We start from the raw sequence: 26,393 nt of genomic DNA on the forward strand, positions 1-26,393 counted from the left end.
AAGAAAGATGGCAGGGGGCCTTCGCTTGCTTGGACTCTCCATCCAAAACACTTTTCTAGACTGTCACTCCAGAAGAGATGGGAACAAATACTCCTGTCCTGGTTTTGTAGCTTTAGAGAAAATCAAATCCAAACTCCTCATCTCACAGATGAAGAAACTGAGGCACGAAATGACAGTATTTCCCTAAGGTTATGTAGATTTCATGGAAGAGGAGATTTGAAGCTAACATTCTCTCTGAGTTATAGATCCAGTGTTGTTCAAGGATGTGGAAAAGGAAAACACATCTAAATGGTCCACTGTTGAGAGCACTAGGCTTGGCACCAGGAAGCTCTGAGTTCAAATTCAGCTTTAGACACGCACTGGTTGTGTGATCTTGGACCAGTCACTAAACTCAGTTCCCCCTTCTGTAAAAGGGGGATAATAATAGCACCTCGCTCCCAGGGTTGTTCTGAGGACCGAATGATATAATAATTGTAAAAGCATCTGACACATATCAGATATTATGTAAATTATAGCTATTATGATTTCCTCAGCTGTAAAGCAGGGATCATAAAGGATCTAATTTTCAAGGTTGTTGTGAAAATCAAGCAAAACAATATTTGTGAAGCCCTTAGCACAGTGCCCTGGCATATGATAAGTGCTTAATAAGCACTTGTTCCCTTTCCTTCTTTCCTTTTCTTTCCCTTTCCTTTCCTAAATATGATTCAAATCACTTATTACTAAGAAGCTCTTTACAGATATGGCTTCTTTCTATACCAGGGATAACCTACAATCGGTGCCTCTTTGCAGCAAGTCACCAAAATTCTTCCTCTGCTTGTTCTCATTTCCCTTGCTTACCCTCATTTCTAGATATTTTGTAGGGTTTTACTATTTTTAATTATAAATTTTGTAAAGAATTTTATTATTTTTAATTAGAAATTTAACACGCATCAACAAATAAAAATTTCATTATACAAAGAACAACCAAGAGAATTGAATCTACAATCGTGAACTGCTGCATACATTTTGTTTTTTAAAAGCATGTATATTACTGCGTCTGTAACACAAAGAGATCATAAAAGAGGAGAAAGGACCCACATGTGCAAAAATGTTTGTAGCAGCTCTTTTTGTGTTGGCAAGGAACTGGAAATTGAATGGATGGCTGAATAAGTTAAGGGATATGAATGTTATGGAATATTTAGTTCTACAAGAGGTTGATTTCAGAAAAGTCTGGAAAGATTTAAATGAACTGATATTGAGTAAAGTGAGCAGAAACAGGAGAACATTTTCTAAAGTGGAAGCAAGATTTTGTGATGATCAACTGTGACAGACAGCTCTTCTCAGCAATATGAGCCAAGACAATACCAATAGACTTGGGATAGAAAATGCCATCCCCATCCAAAGGGAAAACTGTGGAGACTGAATGAGGATCAAAGCATACTATTTTCATCTTCTTTTTGTTTGCTTTTTCTTTCTTGTGGTTTTTTCCCTTTTGTGCTGATTTTTTCTCACAACATGACTAATATGGATTTAAAAAAAAAAAAAAGAAGTACATGTGTATAATAAGAGAAATGCACACCAGAACAACCCTGGGTTTTTAATCCCACATGCTGCAAATTGGCAAAAATGATTTTTTAAATGGCAACAATTTTGACAACAGTAAAATTTTTGGCAAGAACAAAAAAAATGGAGGAGTTGCACAAAGATAGATACATTAATACATTGTCAGTGGAGCTCTGAAATGATAATAGTCATTTTGGAAAGCAATTTGGAAAATGCAAAAGGAATCATAATTTTTATATCCTTTAAACCAAAGACTCTATTACTGAGCTTATACCCCATTAATAAGGGAAAAGTCCCCCATAATATGCCAAAATATTTATGACAGCATTTTTTGTGACAGCTAAGAATTGGAAACAAAGTTGACGTCCATCAGTCGGGGAATAGCTGAACAAAATATAGTGCATGGATGAAATTGACTATTATTGTGCTGCAAGAAATGATTTGTGTGATGAATATACAGAAACTTAGAAAGAACTAAATGAACTGATGCAGAGTGAAGTAAACAAAGCCAATAAAACAATATATACAATGACCACAATAATGAAAATGGAAAAAACACAATGGCACACACCAAAAAACCAAATGTCTTTGTAATAAATTTATGAAGATCAAGTTGGATTTGAATGAAAACTTATTAGATCAAAAACACATTAGCATATGCCAAAAAATCAAGTCTTTGTAACAACATTATAAAGATCAAGTAGGACTTGAAAAAAGATTTATTAGAAGATCCTACCAACTCCCCTTTGGTGGATGAGGAGGTCCACAAGTGTTACACATTAACCAAATTTTCAGACTATTTCAATGTATTGAAAAGAAATGCTGACTTTTTTTTCTTTTCCAAAAAAATACTTTCATATTCATGACTCTCTGGGAGAAGTAGGGAATGATACATGGGATTCTATGGCAAAGTAAGAAACAGAAAATATCAATAAAAATTATTTTTATTAGAAGTCTATTAGCCTTTCAGTATTTTAGACTAGTGGTGGCAAATTCAAAGAGAAATGAAGAACTTTAAAGTGTACATAAGGATTCTTATTGACTGCATTGTGATTTAGAAAAGCACATATTAGCATTATATATGTTCTATTTTATTTTTCTTTATTTTGTTAAATATTTCCCAATTACATTTTAATCTGGTTCCCTAGCACTAGCACTCCACAGCATGTTATACAATTCTCCTCTAGGTAACCAAGTCATTATCCTATATACTATTAGGAGTTTACTATCTGGAGAGTTCCCTCTACCTAGGAAATTACAGGGGAAGTCCCCATTCCTTTTTAACAAGATAGTAAAAGGATTGCCTTGTTAATTTTTTTTCTGAATTTTTCATTTTCTTCTATATGTATTTAACTACTTTGTTCGTGTTCTTTTGCTTTCTTTTATGCATCTCATTCCCCATTAACTTTCCCCCTCCAACATCTCCCATATCCTACCAAAAAAAATCACATTCTCTAGTATGAAAAGCCATCGTCAAACAAAACAAATGAATGTATTGACTGGGTCTGAAAATGTATTTCTCATCTTTAGTTCTGGAGTATTTTTGAAAGCATTGTTTCAAGCATACTGAGATGAGGATCTTATATATTCTGAGTTGTTTTTCAAGAGGTGATGCTGGATTTTTTTATTTTTATTTTTTCCATCAAGCAGGCAAAATAAAAGCAATAGACTATTTGCCTCAGTTTCCTCATCTGTAAAATGTCTTGGAGAAGGAAATGATAAACTGTTCGATTGTCTTTGCTCAGAAAATCCCATAAAGATTAGGACAAACAACTCAACAAAAGGCCCAGATGAGTTTGGATTTGGAATCAGAGAACTTGGGTTCAAAAGAAAGCTATTGGGATTACTTCCTGTGTGATGTTGGACAAATTCACAAGCTATCCAGCCCCCAGCTTCCTCATACTTAAAATGAAAAGATAAACTAGATGACCTCTGGGATCCCTTCCATTTCCAAAGTTGTTAACCTGTGCTCCAATATCATGCCCCTATATGATGTTCACCTGGTGAGCAATGCCCCAAATTATGAAGTCAGTGGAGTCAATAAACATTTATTAAGTGCCTATGCATTTTGTCATGCTTTGGTAAGATCTAGAGATGCAAAGAAGGCAAATGATACCTTCTGCTCTCTAAGAACCCAATAGACTAGATAACCTGGAAAAAAATTATACAAATAAGATATGTTCAGGGTAAATGGTAAGGATGCATCTGAACAATGTAATTGGCAGGTAGCAGCATGAAATAGGCCAACTGAGCCAGCTACCTGTCTAGAGAACTGGTGATGGTGGGCACACTTGGTGGGCCGGATGGAAATGGCTTACTCACCATATCCCATGGACAAGACTTAGGAATAAGAGGTATGGAGGACCCAAAGATGTAACATTAATGTAAAAAAAAAACCATGAACAAATACAAAAAGTAGCCCCTGCCCACAAAAAAGTCACATGTAAAATTGGAGAATCAAAGACTGTAAGAGGCTGGGAGGGACCTTAGAGACCATCTATTACAATCCATTCATTCTACAGATGAGGAAATGAGGTCATGACTTGTTCAACAGTCCCACACTTAGTTGGCTTTGTTTTAGTTTTCCTGACTCCTAGTCAATGTAAAATGGAATTTAGCAGGTAAATTTAAGATATTATAAGCACAGCTCTTCAAAACTAGAAGTAATAGAACTTCTGTGAAAGATGAATACAGAAAAACAAAGGTGAATTTATATCAGCTTATGCCAAGAGAAAGAGAGCCAGGAGAACAGTATATTCTCCTGTAACATATATATTCATGCATGTGTATATCTCTCTGATTTTATATGTGTATGTATGTATGCATATGTGTGTAGATATACACACACATATTCTTCTTCTGGTTTTACTTTCCTCTGTATAAGTTCATATAAACTTAATGTATATTTTCAGTTGCTATTCAATCATTCAGTCATATCCTACTCTTCGTGATTCCATTTGGGGTTTTCTGGGCAAAGATACTAAAATGATTTGCAAAGATCTTCATAAAATGTAATCCTAAATAATATTAAATGCTGCCTTGAAAATTACCATGTGTATTTCCTTCTTTGTTCCCAGTGTCTTTTAGAAAAAATGACAAACCCTCCATACTTTTCAGATCTCCAAGTGAAAAACCTTAAATAACTCTCATATTAAATGTAATCGAATTATATATTGATTTGAATTATGTAAGGATTGCAGATGATTCTTTTTCATGCATTATTTCATACTAGACTATAAGCTCTTTGGGGACATGCTTCATTTTTTAAATCTCCCCCAGGGCCTAGAATTGAGCTCTTTGCACAATTGAATTTTTAACTAAACACAGAACCAAGAAGGTTAACTAAACTAGTGGTAATGATATTCCCCCACAGGAAGTTAGCTTAATACTCAAAATCATGGTGTTAGAGATCTTGATCTTCAAGGGTCTTGAGCATCCATTTTAGACCCATTTCTTCATTTTACAGATGAGCAAACCGAGGCCTTGGGGAGATGAAGTGTCCTGCCCAAAGTCACACAGTTAATGATGTCAGTTGAGGCAAGATTTGAGCCTAAGATCTTTCAGTCTCTGCCTCAATGGCACTAGTCTAATTATTCTTTAATGAAGATCTTCCTCTCATGGCTCATTTTGGGGTGGAGGTAAAATTCTCATGTAGTTTTACTACTCTGAATGTGGGCAATAGGAGAATGTGAATTGGGGTAGGTCTTTGCCATTGCTATGAATAAGACAAGGTCTGGGTGACATTCATCTGGGCTTCCAATCTTTTTTCTTCATCATTAAAATACAAATTAAAAATCTACATCTGCCCCTACTTCTCTTCCAAAGATTTTGTGACTCTGAATGACATGGAAAAATTTGGGGGCATCCAGGAAAGGTTTTATTTGCTTGTTTGTTTTTCAAAAGGAAAGGTATAAATTCAAAATATATCGGTATATTGTTATCAGGTTTAATGGTAAGAAAAATCCCAGTGACCTGAAAGGATGGGATGAGAAAAAGACATTAGATAGCTAAACACTTGGATGGAACAGACCATGCAGTCCCTCAGATCTGGGGCTTATGCATGGGGCCCATCAGGAAACTGTCCATGAAATCACTCAACCCCTGTTCTGTGCACTGGGATTCTGCTGAGTTTTTGAAATTGCAATAACATAATTAATCATGTGAGTTTAGGAAACAAGAGACAGTTTGTATAGAAAGAGACAGTTATTGGGTATGGGTTCAAATACTAGCGTAATCATGGGCAAGTCACCATCTTTGAGCTTCCTAATCTATAAAATGAAAAAAGGATTTTCAAAATTCCTTTTGATTCTAAATTTATTAGCCTTCACCTTCTGGGAAATAATGACTATTTAGGAAGTTTATGGGCTTGGCCCCCTTAAGTTGGAAAACTAGTGTTCTTGACTAAGGTGCCAGGTCCCTTAATAACCTGAGTCATTTTTTTGCCATCATGTTTCTTCTACCATGAAAGGTGAGTTGCCTGAGCCCATGCTATCCAGCCTGGAGATCCAGCTTTGGGCACATTAATCTTGGTGAAATGGCCAGTCATATGCTACATTGGTTTTTTTAGAATGCTGAAAATGTAGGTTTCTTTCATTTTCTCCCTTACATTATGCACTCGTAGGAAAAAGAAAAATGAAAAAGAAAGGTTATTATGGGTAAGCCACCTGCTACATTTTTGTGGAAGAACGAATGATGGACAACTCAGAAATACAGAAGGTGACATTGAGTTTTCTGGTTTGCCTTTATTGATTTCCATCCAAGATAAATGCCTTTCCAAGCACTAAACTGTTCATTCTCCTCCCCGATGACTCAGTGATCCCATTGTTAGGCATACAGACCCTTGATGGCAAAGACAAAATAAAACCAATCAATCCAGCAGTCAACAAGCATTTATAAGTGTCTACTATGTGCCAGGAACTGTGCTACAACTGGGAGAGTACAAAAACAAAAATTATATAATTCTGACCCTTGGATCCAACTATACCAAAATAGCCCAATTTTGTGGTAGAAAAAAGGAAGAGGAGAAGGAGAAAGGGAGAGGGAAAGGAGAAAGAGAAAAGGAGAAAGGGGGAGGAGAGAAGAACTGGAAAGGGGAGGAGGGGAAAGAAAAAGAGAACAAGAAGAAGGAGGAGGAAAAAGGGAAGTGAAAGGAAGAGGAGGAGAAGGAGAAGCATGAGGAAGAAGAGGAGAAAGAAGAGGGGGAGAAGAAGGAGGAGTAGGAAGAAGGAAGAGGAGGGCAGGAAAGGGGGAGAGGGTGAAAAGAAGGAGGAAGAGGAAGAAGAAGAAGATGACCAGTTAGAAACAAAGAAAAGAACCCATTGATTGAAGAACAGCTGAACAAATTGTGATCTGTGAATATCATGGCATAAGACTGAGCCGTAAGAAATGACAGCTATGAGAAATTGAAATTTAGAGAAGCAGGACAATATTTATATGAACTGATATAAAGTGAAAAATGCAAAAGCAGGAAAATAATGTCCCCAATAATTTAAAGGACATAAATAAAAATAACATTAGAAGACAACAGAAATTTGAGTAGCTAGTAATTGTAAGAATCAAGCTCAGGCTTATAGAAATATTTGAATGGCTGCATTGTGAAGAAAGGATTAGACTCCTTCTCTTTCATCTCTTGACCAGGGGCAATGAATGAATGTGTCAAAGACACAAAATTAAAATTGATGTCAGGAAAAACTTCCTTAATATCACTGGCATTTCTAAGGTATTTTGAGATTCTCAAGCACTTTTTTTCCAACAGCCCTGTGAGGTAGGCAATATTATTATCCCGATTTCATAAAGAGGGAAACTGAGGCTCCAAGTTAGTGTTAACTGGCATATGTCTAGCAAATACCTGAGGCAAGATTTGAATTTTTTTTTTCCTTGACCCTAAATTATGTACATTAGCCACTGTGATGCTGTGCTGTGCTGTTACGTTAGGGCAGAAAGGTCCTTTTAGAAGGGAGGGAGAAAAACTAGCAGATTTCTAACAACAGCTTTATTTAAGAGTCATGTGTCATGAATACATCATATATAAATAAGCTTGGAGGGAAAAACAAACGTTCTAAAGGCAAGGAGGATGAGAGCTTTCCTCTAAGTAGCATTTTAAAGTTTACAAAGAGCTGATCTCAGAATAATTCTGTGAAGTAAATAGCTAAGTGTTGGAGTTATCGTGCTTAAAAATAAGCATATGCAGAAATTGAGACCCAGAGAACTTATCTTACACACACACACACACATACACACACAAACACACGCACACACACATACACATACACACACACACACTCCTCCTTCTAGCCTTACCCTGGTTTTCTTTTTCCTAACCTGGTAATTATTCTCAAACCACTTTCTCTAAGAAACTAAACTCCCTTCAGCCACATATAGCATCTTTTTCAAGAGTTCCTGGAACTCCCTAAATTTTTATCATCTCTGCCAACACCATCTCCTCCCTAGATACTGTGGGGCAATAATTGTTCCCAAAAAGAATGTCTCTTTGACCCGGAGGACAGCATCATCCTGTTCCATCCAAATTCTCCAATATAGGAGTACTAATGAGGCTATTTCCCCTGACCCACCAGAGCCAGCAACCCAAATCCTGTCAGAGAAGCTGTCAGGACCATAATTCCTCAACAGTCTTCCTGACAAAGGTCAGCCTTACTCATGAACAGAGAAGGGGAGGGGGACGGCCTACATAACATGATTTGAAGGACATTGAAAGGATCTTGAATCCAAAAATATCTCCCCTTTCCCACATCAGGATGCCTGAAGGCTCTATGTTAGAGTTAAGGTACAGCCGGTTCCCTGTAAAAATATCAATTGTTATAAATTTAGATATATAAATTATAATTATTTTAAATATTATAATTTATAATATAATCATATATTATTTAGCAGAGAAAACACCAATAACAATCAATGTTAGAGTGCATTTGTTTATCAGATTAATTCCTGATACCAAGAATGGTGCCCTGAAAGAAAAGAGCTTGGAATAGATAAGTTTTATCTTATCTAGCACAGTACTGAGCATGAAGCACCGAGTATAACATATGCTTATGAGAAGTTAGGAAAGTGACCAGAATATGGGGTTCCTGTGGGATACTCAATAGGAAGGAAGGAAGCAAGCATTTATTATTAAGCAGTTACTGTGTCCCAGGTACTTGGATAGCATATAAGGCCTGAGTGCTTGAAATAGAATGATAAAATAATACTGAAGAAATACTGACAGATAGAAAGACATCAAAGGAGAGAAGAGGGAGAGAGAGAGAGAGAGAGAGAGAGAGAGAGAGAGAGAGAGAGAGAGAGAGAGAGATTTGCACAAATCCAGTCCAACTCTTCACAGATGATTTTGAGTAAGGTTTGTTTGTACCTTCCTTTTCTCCAGATCAGCCAGGATACACAAATTATGCCAGTGAAATCATCCCCTCTGCAGCATCCACTGTCCTTCCAATGTTTTACTGTGGTGTGTTTGAACAGAGAAAAATAAGGACCCAAAAAATCCAATGGGCTTTTGGTGGCACAAATAAAATAAGGCAGATTGTCTATGCTAGCTTTCACTAAAACCAGAAATCATAGTAATTGCTCCCAAAGACAACAGGATTCAAAACATCTCTAAATGACCTCCTTTTCTCTGTTTGCTGCAAAGCTCCAATGAACTCCAAAGTCAGAGGGATTCATTGTAAAAACAGATTAACCAGATAGAAACGGGAAGTAGTTTGCAGTCCTGTTAGCCTGTATATATGCCCTCATCCAGTGGGAGGGAAGGATGTCATTGATACAGATAACCACATCTCTTCCCTGCTAAATAATTATAGGCAAAGAAAAACATCTGGAGCATGAAAATTTCAAAAAGTCACAAAAGCAGTTAGCCTAGCATTGCTTTCTGTTAAGAAAGGCTTTGGGTAAATCCCAGTACTTGGAAGCCAGTGAGAAGTTTTCCATAGAATACTACTCTCTCTTGCTCTACTGGAGAAAAGGGAAGGTTTGGAATGTTAAACCAATGGGGAAAGAAGATGATGAGCCCTTTGCTTCACTCTATTCATTCTAATACATAAGGAGAACTCAAATCATCGGGGTTCACAGGCTGTCCCTCCTTTTCACCACTTTGCTTTAATAAAGATCTGTTCACCTCAACTTTGGGGATAAGAACTCACTCTTTGACAAAAACCACTGGGAAAATGAGAAACTAATATGGCGGAAACTAGGCACTGATTCACACCTGATACCATTATACTAAGATAAGGTTGAAATGGGTTCATGATTTAGACCTAAAGAGTGATATTATAAGCAAATTAGAAGAACATAGGATAGTTTACCTCTCAGATTGGTGGAGAAAAAAGGAATTTGTGACCAAAGAAGAACTGAAGTTCATTATTGAACATAAAATAGATAATTTTGATTATATTAAGTTAAAAAGTTTTTGTACAAACAAAACTAATACAGACAAGATTAGAAGGGAAGCAATAAACAGGGAAAGCATTTTTACATTCAAGGGTTCTGAAAAAGGCCTCATTTCTAAAATATATAGAGAGAATTGACTCAAATTTATAAGAATTTAAGCCATTCTTCAATTAATAAATGGTCAAAGGATGTGAACAGACAATTTTCAAATAACAAAATTGAAACCATCTCTAGTCATATGAAAAGGTGCTCTAAATCACTATTGATCAGAGATATGAATATTAAGACAACTCTGAGGTACCACTACACACTTCTCAGATTGGCTAAGATGACAGGAAAAGATAATGACGAATGTTGGAGGGGATGTGGGAAAACAGGGAAACTGACACATTGTTGGTGGAATTGTGAACAGATCCAACCATTCCGGAGAGCAATCTGGAACTATGGTCAAAGGTTTATCAAACTGTGCATACCCTTTGATACAGCAATGGAATGTTTTTACTGGGCTTGTATCCTAGAGAGATCTTAAAGGAGGGAAAGGAAGCCCTTTTTGTGGCGGCAAGAAACTGGAAACTGCCCATCAGTTGGGGAATGGCTGAATAAGTTATGGTATATGAATGTTATGGAACATTATTGTTCTATAAGAAATGATCAGTAGGATAATTTTAAAGAGCCCTGGAGAGACTTATGTGAACTGATGCTGAGTGAAATGAGCAGGACCAGGAGATCATTATACATGGCAACAAAAATATTATATGATGATCAATTCTGCTGGGCTTGACTCTTCTCAACAATTAGATGATTGATGCCAGTTCCGATGATCTTGTGATGAAGAGAGCCATCTACACCCAGAGAGAGGACTGTGGGAATCACAACATAGCATTTTCACTTCTTTTATGGTTGTTTGGTTGAATTTTATTTTCTTTCTCATGTTTCTTCCTTTTTGATCAGCTTTTTCTTGTGCAGCAAGATAACTGTATAAATATGCATACTTATGTTTGATTTACATATGTTTTCACCACATTTAACATGTATTGGATTACTTGCCATCAGGGGAGAGGGTGGGGGTAAGCAGGGGAAATTGGAAAACAACGTTTTGCAAGGGTCAATGTTGAAAAATTATCCTTGCAAATGTTTTGAAAATAAAAAGCTTCAATAAAAAAAGAAAAAGAAAAGATCTGTTCAGGAGTTAAATATTTAACAATTGGCTCTCTGAGGGAAGACAGCTCTATTTAGAGCATATTTTTAAGTTAAATAATTAATATTTTCTCCATTTTTAGCCTAATCAATTATAAATCAAGCCTTACATTTGTAGTTTCCCTATTTCCTAGATTATAAATCTCACTGAAAATTTAACAATCAGCTCTTCATAATCCTATTTGAGTGAGCTACAACCTACCACTGTCCATTCCTGAATTCTCAACTTCTTTTTTCTCTCATTAGACTCTCTCGGCTTTTGTCAAGTCAGATAACAGCACATGGACATTCAGGACACCATTTTATAAACAATGCTTTAAGATGCTATCAGTGGGAACTCATTATATCCAAAAAGCATCTGTATACAGTATACACCAAGAGAAACAGAGAAAAAGAGATTGAGACAGAGACAGAGGGAGAGAGAGAGAGAGAGAGAGAGAGAGAGAGAGAGAGAAGAGACGAGACAGAGGCTCAAAGAGACAGGGACAGAGAGATAGAGACAAGGAAAAAAAGAGAGACAGAAACACACAAAAAAGAAGAGAGTCATCTGTATACAGTGTCATCCTTTGTTTGGGACAACTGTTCTCCCCCCACACACACAACATCCCAGGAAGGTCAGTCAAGGCATCCAAGTACACTCACATAAGTTAAAAGGGTCTGAGAAGTCCTCTGGACCAACTCACTGTATGATGAATGAATGACCCCCCCCCAGCACCCCCAACCATGATTACCAAGCCCCTGCTTGAACATCTTCAGCGATGAAGAGCTCATATGATTTATTCTATTTGGGATTTCTTTAATTGTTAGAAAGTTCTATCATAACCAATTGGAAAAATATTAAATGCTCTTGGATAGGGCGAGCAAATATAATAAAGATGACAATATCATCTAAACTAATCTATTTATTTAGCGCTATACCAATCAGACTCCCAAAAAACTATTTTAATGACCTAGAAAAAATAACAACAAAGTTCATATGGAAAACAAAAGGTCAAGAATTTCAAGGAATTAATGAAAAAAAAATCAAATGATGGTGGCTTAGCTGTACCAGATCTAAAATTATATTATAGAGCAGCAGTTACCAAAACTATTTGGTATTGGCTAAGGAATAGATTAGTTGATCAGTGGAATAGATTGGGTTCAAGGGATAAAACAGTCAACAAATATAGCAACCTAGTCTTTGACAAACCCAAAGATCCCAGCTTTTGGGATAAGAACTTACTGTTTGATAAAAATTTCTGGGAAAATTGGAAACTAATATGGCAGAAACTAGGCATTGATCCATACTTAACGTGAACACCAAGATAAGGTCAAAATGGGTTCATGACCTAGGCATAAAGAATGAAATTATTAATAAATTAGAGGAACATAGGATAGTTTACCTCTCAGACCTGTGGAAGGGGGAGGTCTTTATGACCAAAGCAGAACTAGAGATCATTACTGATCACAAAATAGAAAATTTCGATTATACCAAACTGAAAAGCTTTTGTACAAACAAAACTAATGCAGACAAGATTAGAAGGGAAGCAATAAACTGGGAAAATATTTTTACAGTCAAAGGTTCTGATAAAGGCCTCATTTCCAAAATATATAGATAATTAACTCTAATTTATAAAAAATCAAGCCATTCTCCAATTGAAAAATGGTCAAAGGATATGAACAGACAATTCTCAGATGAAGAAATTGAAACTATTTCTAGTCATATGAAAAGATGCTCCAAGTCATTATTAATCAGAGAAATGCAAATTAAGACAACTCTAAGATACCACTACACACCTGTCAGATTGGCTAAGATGACAGGAAAAATAATGATGATTGTTGGAGGGATGCGGGAAAACTGGGACATTGATTCATTGTTGGTGGAGTTGTGAACGAATCCAACCATTTTGGAGAGTAGTTTGGAACTATGCTCAAAAGTTATCAAACTGTGCATACCCTTTGATCCAGCAGTGTTACTACTGGGATTATATCCCAAAGAGATTATAAAGAAGGGAAAGGGACCTGTATGTACACGAATGTTTGTGGCAGCCCTTTTTGTAGTGGCTAGAAACTGGAAACTGAATGGATGTCCATCAGTTGGAGAATGGCTGAATAAATTGTGGTATATGAAAATTATGGAATATTAATGTTCTGTAAGAAATGACCAACAGGATGATTTCAGAAAGGCCTGGAGAGACTTACACGAACTGATGCTGAGTGAGATGAGCAGGACCAGGAGATCATTATATACTTCAACAACAATACTAGATGATGACCAGTTCTGATGGATCAGGCCATCCTCAGCAACGAGATCAACCAAATCATTTCTAATGGAGCAGTAATGAACTGAACTAGCTATACCCAGAAAAAGAACTCTGGGAGATGACTAAAACCATTACATTGAATTCAATCCCTATATTTATGCACACCTGCATTTTTGATTTCCTTCACAAGCTAATTGTACAATAATTCAGAGTCTGATTCTTTTTGTACAGCAAAATAATGTTTTGGTCATGTATACTTATTGTGTATCTAAGTTATATTTTAATATATTTAACATCTACTGATCATCCTGCCATTTAGGGGAGGGGGTGGGGGGGGTAAGAGGTGAAAAATTGGAACAAGAGGTTTGGCAATTGTTAATGCTGTAAAGTTACCCATGTATATATCCTGTAAATGAAAGGCTATTAAATTAAAAAAAAAAAAGTTCTATCATAGATCTAGCAGCTAGGTGAGGCTGTGGATAGAGAGTGTAAGTTACACAGTGACCTCCTGAAGTTTAGAAGACATATTTTTCTGAATTCAAAACTGGCCTCATACATTTCTTAGCTGTGTGACCTTGGACAAGTCATTTTTACTTGATATTTATGAATGATATTGTTTTATTGATTTGGTTTTTACTTATTGTTTCTTATTTTGGTAATTAGCATATATTTGTCTCATAAATAATAATTTTATAGTGTTTTCCTTTTATGCAGAATAGTTTATGTGGCATTGGTTTTAAATGTTCTTAAAAGTTTGATAAATTCTGAAATTTTGCCAAGAAAAAAAAAAGTCCTTTTAGTGAAGCAGTTGGATGGTGCACCTAACCTAGATAAAGCATTAAATCTAGAGTCAAGAAGACTTGAATTCAAATCCAGTCTCAAACATTTACTAGCTATGTGATCTTAGATAATCTGTCTTGGATAATCTGCTTGCCTCAGTTTCCTCATCTACAAAATGGGGATAATAATAGCACCTATTCTTAGAGTTGTTATGAAGAGCAAATGAGATATTTGGAAAGCACATAGCACTCCCTGATTCCTCAGGTTCAATGTTTTCCAACCCTTTAAATCACCTTGTATAATGTTGTATATACTTTGTATATGTTTATCTTTACATGTTTTTGGATCTCCTCAATAAAACAGAGATTCCTTGAGGAAAGGGACTCTCATTGTTTTGTTTTGTTTTTTTTTATTCCCAGTAATAAATGTCTAATTGAAATAGGGAAAATCCACAGCACTTTCAATGATGCAAAATCCCATTTTCCCAGTGCCCATTCTTTTCTTAAGAAGGTTGCAGTCAGGCTAGGTAGGGAACACCACAATCTCTGAAAAATCTCCACTTGAGGCGACTCAATCTCAATGTCGATGGAGAGATGCATGGTAGCCATCAATAATCTGTAATATGTCACCAAGAATGATTAGGGCACAAGTTGGAAAGATGTCAGTCGGGAAATGTGTGACTGGGAAGAGAATTTGGTCAACAGTGAGCATGAGGGATAAAATGGCTGCCCAGGTACCCACAGAATCGTAAAAGACCTGGAAGGAGGCATTCAGCATGTTGGCTGGTTCCTTTTGGAAAAGCTGTGAAAATATCACAACAGAATTGCCTAGAACAGAAAGTGCTCAACAGGATTTGTCTGTCATCTGGGAGCACAGAAGCACTCACCCCATGAGGTCTTTCCTGCCCTAGCTGTGGCTTTTCTCTTTTTTGGCCAAATCACATTGTATCTGTTTTATACAAACTTCAGGATATAATTATCATTTCCCCCAGCTAGACCGCAATCCTCATGGGGACAAGGACTACTGGGTCACTTTTGACTTTTTGTACCCTCAGCACCTGTCCCCCAGTAGGCAATAAATATTCGCTGATTAACTGATTGACTAGAAGTATCCACTTTGATGAGGTCCCAGATTTGAGGACACATTCAGGTATCGAGAGTTATTGTTTTACCTTATATAGGTCTTCTCTCCCTCAACTATATTCCATGACTGGATTTTACAGTTCCATGAATTCTCCATAGTGCTTCATGCATGCTAAGGGCTAAATAAATATTGATTTATCCCAATTTAGTCTCTCAAATCAATGCTTATGTTCATGGGTAAGGCAATATAGAATTCCATATACTTGTGCTGACTTTGTCTTCAGTACTGGGGAGGAAAAAGATCACAAGAACACAAAGGACAACTACTTCCCTCATTTCTCTCTGTCTTTGTCTCTGACTCTGTCTCTGTCAGTCTGTGTCTCTCTCTCTTCTTCTTTCCTTGTCTCTATCTCTCTGTCTCTCTCTGTTTCTCTGTCTCTCTCTGGTTTTCTCTCTCTCTCTCTCTCTCTCTCTCTCTCTCTCTCTCTCTCTCTCTCTCTCTCTCTCTCTCCCCCCTTCTGCCTCTTTCTGTCTCTGTCTCAATCTCTTTTTCTCTGTTTCTCTCTGTGTCTCTCTCTTTCCCTTTGAGAGTGTCTTTCTGTCTCTGTCTCTGTCTCCCTTGAGTGTGGCCTTGTGCACAAACTGAGGGTTACAACATGGCAAGATCCACCACAGAACAGAGAATCCTACATGTTTTTTACCCACCTAGCCTCTGTTTCTGTCCCTCCTTCTCTCCTCCCAACTGTTTGATGGGAATAAGGTTATGAAGCAGATGTTCTTACCTTTCTTTGAGTATCATCGCCCCTGTAAGGGTCGAGTAAAGCCTAAAGAAACTTTGCTCTAAAAAAGAAGAAATGCCATCTGGGGGAGGGGGTGGAGGAAAGGAGGGGAAAACAGAAGTTTTTGCAAGGGTCAATGTTAAAATTTACCCAGGTATATGTTTTGTATATAAAAAGCTATAATAAAAATGTAAAGTAATAATAATAAAAGAAGAAGAAATGGATGAAGAATGGCAGCTTTAATGGGAGCTCCAACCATTAGAATTTTTGAAGCAGAAAGGAGAGATTGGTAAACGATTTTCTGCAGGGAGCTACTTGGCCACGAGGACAGCAGGAACAACAACGCTGCTGGGTAAAAGCTGAGTCGTGCTTGGCAAGATGAGCTCTTCATTGAGCTGTGGTGCCATTCATCTCTTCAGCTCTCGGCGTCTGTTTTAGGCTATAATTTTAAAATGCAGAGGAACTGCCTTCACTCTCTCCTAGAACACATTACTAGAACCAAAGGCCAAAGCTCTGTTTAGCAAAGGTGTCAGGATACCATCTTCTCTAGATCTTTACAATATACCAGGTTCATTTGGGTTAGCCACTTGGCCCTCATTCAAATCATTGGCCTTTAAATAATAAACCAGAAGCTGACTTTTCACTTTTTTTCCTTTTGGATTCTTATGTAAGGAAAATGTTGGTTGGGGCAGTTACCCAGTCATTTTAATAAGGGTCCCCATTCCTCTATAACATGGGGTATTTCCAACAGCAACTAAAGGGAACAAAGATAATTTATGATAAGTTTCCAGTGAGTGAGGTTTCCCCCAAAATGATTTGTTGCCTTTGTCCTCTTAACAAGGTGCCAGTGGATGGAAAGGCTTATAGGAACTGATACAAAGGAAAATAAGCAGAATCACTCAATGATCTATACAATGACTACATTAATATAAATAGAAAGAACAACTAAAAAAGAGGAAACTAAAGGCTGCAAGATGATCATGACAAAGCTATTCCCTAGAGATGAGATAGAAAAATATTTTTCCTTTGCTTCTTTGCAGAGATGGAGGATTGTAGGTAAGGAACATCACATACACTTTCACCCTCAGGTGATGTTTTGGTGAATTGCTTTTTTTCCCTCTTGTTCATTCTTCATTGCAAGAAAGAAGGGGGGAAAGTAGGCTTGCTATCTAGAGGGAGTGGAAGGAATATATTCAGAAATTAAGGGGATGCAAAACACAAAAGATGGCAATAAATATTTTAAATATATTTACAGTTACCATCAGTTAATGTTAAAGTACAGTTACCAATAGTGATATCCATTATCCAAAAGGTATTTTTCCAGAGACTGGTAATGGAAGCACCCTGTATCCTGGGGTGTTACTAAGACTAGACCCTACTGTTTAATGAGTCCACCTCTCAGAAAGGTTGGGATAAGTGCTAAGTATGAGATTGGGATATGTGATTTGATGCCCCATTGCATCAGGAGCTTTTACTACCCGTACATGGCCTAAAGCATCTCTTTAGTCAATTCTGTGTTGTCATGGGTGTTGAAAAGAAACTTCAACTGCACCTACTTAATTTAGGCTCAAGAACACCCAGTGAAATTCCCAATCTGCCTTTCCACAGACAAGCCACTGAGGTGGCAACAGACATAGCTGGGCCAATGATCACTGACATAACCCAAAAGGCATCCCTCCCTGTCCTCTGTCTGTTCTTGTAAAAGGAGACCTCTGCAGCTGAGAAAGCCTAGTGGGGCTGCTATATGTGAACAAAAACCAGATCCAGGACACCTGAAATGGAGGGAGGAGCCATTTATCAGTGTCTGAAATGCAACTCTGAAAACTTGAAGCAAGATTAGAATCATTTCAGAATTCTCTACACAAGTACAATAGAGTAAAGGATGGCACCAGGTGGCGAGTACCTCTGGATTTTATATTGTGGTAAATTAAATGTACTTCAGAATATGGTGACTAGAATCAGAATCATAGATTTGGAAACTAGGAGGAAGTCCCTTGGCTCCTAATAGGCAGATGCCTATAAAATTCTTAAGACAGTTTTACTGTCTCTCTCTTCAAAAACATCAGGAATGGAGAGAACTTTCTTTCTTTCTTCCCACCTTCCTTCCTTATTTTTTCTTTTTTCCTTCTTTTCTTTCCTTCCTTCCTTCTTTTCTTTTCTTCCCTCTTTACTTCCCTCCTTTCTTTTTTCTTTCCTTCCTTCTTCCTTTTCTCTCTTTCTTCATTCTTTTTTTCCTTTCTTTCTTCTTTCCTTCCTCCTACCTTCCTTTCTGTCTGTCTGTCTTTCTTTCTTTGTTCTGGGTTCCCTTGTAACCCTCACTGGACTCTTTTAGTGTTGAGTCATCATCATGAAATCCAAGATTTAGATTGAAATTCAAGATTTAGAATGAACTTTATTAGTCATCTAGTCTAACATCTTTCTTTTACAGAAGAGAACCTCTATCCTTTGAATGTCCAGGGCATTCAAATGGTTTACTCAAGGTCACATAGGTAGGGGATACTCAGGCTAAAATTTGAATACAAATCCAGTAAAGCTCCCAAGTTCTACACTCTTTCTACTACCTTATTCTACTTCATCCTTACAGGCACTAATCAATAAATATTTCTTAATAACTACTATGGGCCAGACATTGTATGACACTAGGGATCAAGTTTAGAGGCTATTTCCTATGCCTATACAAATTCTCTCACTGCAATCAAAGCCTGCATTCTCTTGCTTGTTTCTATGGTGAAAGATGAAGAAAAATGGCCAGAAGATCCTTAATTTTCCATTCACTTATTAAGCAAGCTTCTAACTAAAATCCATTATTTGTAAGTCATTTATTAGAATCTTGGCCTCTTGGAGTGGGGGGGAGGAGGGAAGGGGAAGGGAGGCATTCATGAAACAGAAATTGTTCTCAAGGATCTTACTATAGAATAAGAAAGAAAGGCACCTCCACAAATAACAAGATGCAAGGAAGAGTAAGATAAATGCCAAGGAGAGGTCCAGGCAAAGAACTAGGAACAATTTGAGGGGGAGAGACAGTAAGAATGTTGAGGGAAGGATTCATGGAGGAGGTTGAGCCTGAGTTAGGCTTTGAAGTAAGAGATGGATATAAGTAGCTGGAAAATATGGTGGGAGTCCATTCCAAATATGACAAACAGGGAGTACAAAGATTCAAAAATAAGAGACAGGACAAAAATGAAGATGGAAAATAGACCACTTTTTTTTTTTTTTTTTTTTTTTTTTTCTGAACAGTTGGAGTTAAGTGACTTGCCCAGGGTCACACAGCTAGGAAGTGTTAAATGTCTGAGGTCAGATTTGAACTCAGGTCCTCCTGACTTCAAGACTGGTGTTCTATCCACTGCACTACCTAGCTGCCCCAGAACAACTTTTCTAGAACAGAGATTAGCATGAGATAAGGCTAGAACAAGATTTTAGAGGTCCTTGAATTCAAAGATCACTCATTTATCCTTTATTAAGTAATAGGGAGCCCCTGAAGGCTTTTGAGAAGTGTAGTAACATGAGAGTTATCCATTAGAAATATTACTTAATAAGCAGTGGGAAAGATTAATTTAAAATTAATTACAAGACAATTGTAATACAATTACTAGACAGGAAAGCCAATGAGGATATTATTACAAAACTCTAACCGAGAATCAGTCTTTCAATAAGACCTTAGTAATAAGAAGATCTTATAATCAACAAGACCTAATATGTGCCAGGCTAAGCTGAGAAAATATGAGATTCTGAACAAAATGTTTGCAATGGAAGCAAGAGGCATAGGTCAGATGTCGGAGATATTAAGGAAATAGAACTGCAAAGGCTTCTTAAATGGTTCAAGGTATGGAATGAAGAGTCAAAGATGAATGCAAAGTTATAAGCCTGGGATATTGGGAAGATGGTGTGGAGGGCAAATGTCTTCCTAGGCCTGGTCACTCTCTTAAGACATGACCCCATTCTTTCCAACAATGAGATCATCCAGGCCAGTTCCAATAATCTTGTGATGAAGAGAGCCATCTACACCCAGAGAGAAGACTGGGGGGACTGAGTGTGGACCATAACATAGCATTCTCACTCTTTCTGTTGTTGTTTGCTTGCATTTTGTTTTCTTTCTCAGTTTTTTTTCCTTCTTGATCTGATTTTTCTTGTACAGTAAGATAACTATATAAATATGTATACTATATTGGATTTAACATATATTTTAACATATTCAACATGTATTGGATTACCTTCCATCTAGGGGAGAGGAAGGAGGGGATCATTTGGAACACAAGGTATTATAAAGGTCAGTGTTGAAAAGTTACCCATGCATATATGTTTTGTAAATAAAAAGTTTTAATTAAAAAATACAAAATTTAAAAAATAGAAAGATGACCCCAGCTTTTTTAGCTGCCACATCTTTGTTGTTTAATCATTTTTCAGTCATTTCTGACTCTTTGTGACCCCATTTGGGGATTTCTTGACAAAGATACTTCAATGGTTTGCCCTTTCCTTCTCTGCCTAATTTTATAGGTGAGGAAACTGAGGCAAACAGGGTTAAGTGATTCATCCAGGGTCATTAGTAAGTGTCTAAAGCCATATTTGAACTCGGGAAGATGAGTCTTCCTGACTCCAGGCCTGGTACTCCATCCACTGCACCATTTAGCTCCTCCATACCTTATGGTATCATTATCTCATATTGATCCCGCAAACTACTTAAACCCCTAGATTTTTTAGAAGAACTGTTGTCTAGCTACTGCATTATGGTGTACATGCATGTATGTGGGAAAGTTCATGGCTGACTTTGTCCATCAGATCCATACCGCTGAGCCCACTTGCAAAGTATGCATCAAAAATGGAAACCAGGGATGATAAAGCTGTAATAGGGGGCTTAGTCTAATACTTACTACTTATGTAAATTGTACCAGTTGATTTTGATCCCAAATCTTATGCCTTAAAAAAGGGTATTAGCAATGACAGAGGATTTAACTATCATGAAGGAAAGTTTGGTCTCCGACCCAGTGATACCATCATTTGGTATATAACCCAAAGACAAATGGAAAAAATGAAAAGTAGCCTGATAAAAATTAGGCTTAGACCAACATCTTATGTCATATTTTATAACAAAGTTAAAGTGGATATGTAGCCTTAATATTCAAGATCATGCCATAGAAAAATTAAAAGAAAAGCAGATCATATATTTTTCATAGCTATGGGTAGGCATTATATTCTTATCTGAACAAGATATGGAGACTTCTACTAAAAGTAATAATGAAAGGAAAGAAATGGGCACTTATTAAGCACCTACTATGTGCCAGGAACTGTGCTAAGCACCTTACAAATATTATTTCATTTGATCCTCACAACAATCTTCAGAGGTAGGTGCTATTATTATCCCCATTTTATAATTGAGGAAACAGAAAAATAGAACCTAATTGACACAATTGGTAAGTATCTGAAACCAGATTTGAAGTCAGGTCTTCCTGACTCCAGGCCCACTATTCCATCTAGCTACTGACATAAGTTTGACTACATGAAACTGAAAAGCTTCTGCAGAAACAAAAATAATGTGTCTATCATAAGACGTGAAATAGTCAAATGGGAAAAAAAAATCTTTGTATCAAATTTCCCCAATAAGAGTTTGGTATCCAGGATATATAGACAACTAACAGATATGTGTAGAAAACATTCTTCATTGAATAGTGCTCAAAGTCTATGAACAAAAAGCTCTCAAAAAATAATTGTAAATGATTAATAACCAGATGAATGCTCAAAATCACTAATAATATGAGAAATGAAGATCAAAACAATGAAGTTTTACCTCATACTCTGCAATTTGCAAAGATAAAAATGGGACTAGTCAATGTTGAGGGGAGAGGAGTCTATGAGACCAGAGGCACAGTAGTGCATTGCTAGTGGAGCTATGAATCAGTTTAACTACTTTCAAAAGTAGTTAGGAATTATGCAAATTAAAGTAACCAAATTATGCAAGACTTTTGGCCCAGAGATTCCACAAGTAGGCTTGTACCTCAAAGAAATTATTGATTAATAGAAAGAAAGTCCTCATGTACTCCAAAATATTTATAGCCACACTTTTTGTGGTAGCAAAGAATTGATAGCAAAATAGATGCTCATTGTTTGAAGAATATCTCCACAAATTGTAATACATGAATGTAATGGAATATTACTGTCCTCTTAGAAATGACAAATTCAATACAGAAGCACATGGAAAAATCTGATGCAAAGTGAAATAAGCAGAGCTAAGAAAACAATATACATAATGACTACAGCAGTGTACATGGAAAATGCAAACACAAAAAAGTCAATATTGAAATTTTACTAAGAACAAGAAAGGCTCCAAAAGAAGAGATATGAGAATACAGTCTCCTTTACAGAGTCAAGAGAGAACTGTGGGTCAATGCATTTTCAGACTTTTGCAATATATTGATAAGTTTTCTGATTTGGGGGATATTTTCCTTTTTTATTTTTTAAAAAATAATATTTTGTATGTAAAATATAAAAAGGGAGAGAAAGGGAAATAGAAATGATTCTGGAAGAAATTCTGAAGATGTTAAAAAAGAGATATTAATAAAAATTTATTTTTAAAAACTAATTGGACAGAAGGAAACTTCATATATATATATATATATATATATATATATATATACATATATATGCAGATAGATAGATAGATATCCGAAGCACTGGAAAGAAAATGGGTATCAAGGGATTTGGGAACAGGTGGATAATCTGTAGCATATAAATGAAATGAAATATCATTGTATTATAAGACTGAAGAATTCAAAGAAACTTGAAAAGAGTTATGTGAACTGATACAGAAGAAGTGATAGGAACAGAAGGAAAGTTTACATGATGATTATTATGTAAAGGTAGAAAATGATGAAAGCTATTCTAACTTGGACAAATGATCAGTGATCAATAGAGACTTCAAGGGATCGATTATGAACCACACTTCAAGCCTCTTTACAGAGAAGTGATGGACTATAGATATTAGTTATACATCTTACCTAGACAATGTATTGATTTATTTTGTTTAATTCTACTTATTTGCTATAAGAAAGACTTCTATTGTGTGAAGTCAAGGACTCATCAGAAGTGATGGTGATGTTTTTTTAAAAAAGAGAAAATGACAGCAATAGGACATTTTAAAGGGGAAAAAATCTTGGTGTATAATGACCAAGGCAAGGGCAGTTCTGGGTGAATATGTTTTCATTTTTAGGACAATAGCAATGTTTGGAGAAGCAGTATCATGAATTTTGGTTTCCATCCCCACTATACAATCTCAAGAAGACCCATTGATTATGCATTGGGGGAAGAGAAGGCTCATATAAGGATAAATGGTCCTGCAATCCTCAACTGGAGAATGTCACATACAATGCAGAGATCAAGTCACACACCTGCCTCACCCCCCAGCAAGGGTCTACTCAAAGATCCTAAGACCTCTGGAAACATACCCATAGTTATGCGTGTGAAAAGCATCATTATTAATATATGGATAAGACACAGGAATACATTACAATGCAGCTATATCTACAAGCAGGAGAAAAGCATTAAAAATTGTTCTGGGTCACCTCAAGCAAATGCCAAAAACATAACAAACCCCCAACTCTCCTGCTGTTCCTTTTTTTTTGACAGAATGCCAATTACCAACATCTGTGCACCCAGCCATTTAGCATAAATGTCCACCTCTGCCTGGCCTTGCTGTATGGGTGAAGTATATTTTTGGGGATGATTTCAGAGATTCCATTAGAGATCTCCTGCCAGCAGTCTTGAATCTCATCCTGAATTTCCACAAAGTATATTTGGGAAACACCTTGAGATATGCTTTTCTAGGATAGTATTTTCAAGTGTACTAATCTTTGAAAGAAAGTTAAGGCCTAGAAATAAACAAAGTAGGTAGCCACCTATAAGGTATGACTTCTTTATTCTTTCTTACTCTTTTTTCTTCTTCCCTCTCATCTTCTCTTCTTCCTTTTTCTCTTTTCCCTTTCCTTTTGCTTCCCTTCCCTATCCTTCCATCTTTTCTCTTCCCCTTCCATTTTTTTCTCTTCTCCTTTCTTCTTTCTCTGTTTATCTCTCTATGTATCTCTCTGCCTTTCTCTGTCTTTCCCACTCTCTCTATCACTGTCTGTTTCTCTGCTACTCATTCTGTCTTTCAGTTTTTCTCTCTCTGTATCTGTTTCTGTCTCTCTGTGACTGTCTATCTTTCTCTGTGTTTCTCAGTCTTTCAATATTTCTCTTTCTGTCTCTCTCTGCCTCTGTTTCTGTCCAATGTATGTCTCTCTTTCTCTGTCTTTATCTGCCTATATCTGTCTCTTTCTCTTCTTCTTGCCCAACCCCAGGTTCTTAAAGGTAATGAAGCATGTCTTCTGGCATGTTTTTACCAAGATAGAAAGCCTTAGAAGATCATTACTACTATTACTGCTTATTGCACTTATTCTACCATTATTACAACTTCTGCTGCTACTACTACTCTTACTGCCAATGCCAGCACTCTTGAACCTCAACCTGAATTTCCATAAGGTACATTTGGGAAACATCCTGAGATATGCTTTTCCAAGGCAGTGTTTTGGAAACCGATTGCTACTGTTACTATTACAACTACACTTAAACTACTACTTCCATTACTGCTATTACTACTACTACTCTTATTGCTACTATTATTATAATTACTGCTACTACTCTTACTGCTACTGTTACTATTGCTATTACTATTTTTACTGCTACTACCACTATTACCACTACTACTACTACTACAATTACCACTACTATTACTGTTCTATTATTATTGCCACTATTACTCTTACTACTATTATTACTGCTACTGTTATTACTATTCTTACTGCTCCTATTCCTACTATCACTATTACTAACACCACTACTACAACTACTGATACTACTACCATCATCACTACTGCTACTACAACTTCTAGCATTTATATAGAGCTTCACAGTCTAAAAATGCCTTGCAAATATCATCTCATTTGATCTTCACAATAACCCCAGCAGGTAAGTTTTATTATTATCTCTATTTTGCAGTAGAGGAAACTAAGACAGAGTTTAAGTGACTTGCCTGGACCCATTGCTAGTAAGTGTCTTCCTCATTCAGAGCTTGATGTTCTCTCCACTGTTCCACCTAGCTACAAAAGATTATTACTTTGTCAAGTTTATTATTTTAGGACAGTTCTTAATTTAAAGTAGCAAAGTAAAGCATACGCTGATTAATAGCAAAGCATTAACTGTATTATTTGTATTTGTATTTGTCAATACAAAGCATTAACAAAGAATTAACTCTTTCAAATCAACCACTCTTTCCAATTCTCTCCCATACATCGATTGGTGATACACTCACCAAATTTCCATCACGTGTAAATCTTCTTGTTGGCAGTTTTTTCTTTTGTGGTTGATTTAATGGAAGATTATGGACAAAAAATCTACTCAATGAAAAAGCATCTGTGGTTCTCAATCTGCCCCATCCAATGGAAAGGGTACCCACATTAATAGACTTGTGTACCCACTGAAGTATTGAAGCCCACAATACCAGGAAATTAATTTTTAGAGGAAATTCCCAAGCCCAGGTAAGTTTCTTCAATATTAATGGGTTTACCATGTCTCCTTGTTTTAGCACATTAAAATTGCTTACATTTATAAATCCAATTTATCTTTAAATTTCTAAATTCAAATAGTCCAAGGTACTGTTGAGGGCTATGCCAGTGAAACATAAGCTCTAAGCAGTCCTACCACCTGGAAAGATTTTGTGTATGAGGCCAGCAACAGATGCTGCATCTGTCATCCAAAAACCAGCCTAGCTAAGCTTGGAGGGGCTCTTCACCAGAAGGTCAGCCACCAGGTGATGATTTTTTTTGGCCATAGCAACTCAAAAGACCATCTGTAACTGGAAGGAGGATACATATGGAGGATAACAGATTCTTGAAATATTGACTAAAGTACTATTATTACCTACTGCTTAATTATCTTACTGAGAAGCATAGAAATGTCAGTCCGTTGAGTTCTGACCTAGCATACTTGCATGCATACTTAAGGGGAATTTAAAGGCCTTTCCACCATACTCCCTCCACCAGTTTCCTGGCCTGTCTTCCTTCTTGGAGTCCTAGATGTCCATCTGAGACTATCCCTACATGGGAACCTCCCTTGCCTCTTCCAGCTGCACATTGCTGCCTAATACCATGAGAAGGCTGTCCTAAAACCAGACTTCTATGGATCATGATTCCTCAGTGATTAGCAAACTGCCATCTCATAATTTCCCAGTCCCAGTAATTCTGATTATCCAAACTTGGACTGCTTTGCTCAGTGAATTCAGTATCTGGCTCATGTTTTTTCTCACCTTTCCACTCCCACCTAATACTCTGTCATTGTTCAGCCATTCGGTTGTG

The sequence above is a fragment of the Sarcophilus harrisii genome, chromosome 5, assembly GCF_902635505.1.
Source record: "Sarcophilus harrisii chromosome 5, mSarHar1.11, whole genome shotgun sequence".
In the NCBI taxonomy this organism is placed as follows: domain Eukaryota; kingdom Metazoa; phylum Chordata; class Mammalia; order Dasyuromorphia; family Dasyuridae; genus Sarcophilus; species Sarcophilus harrisii.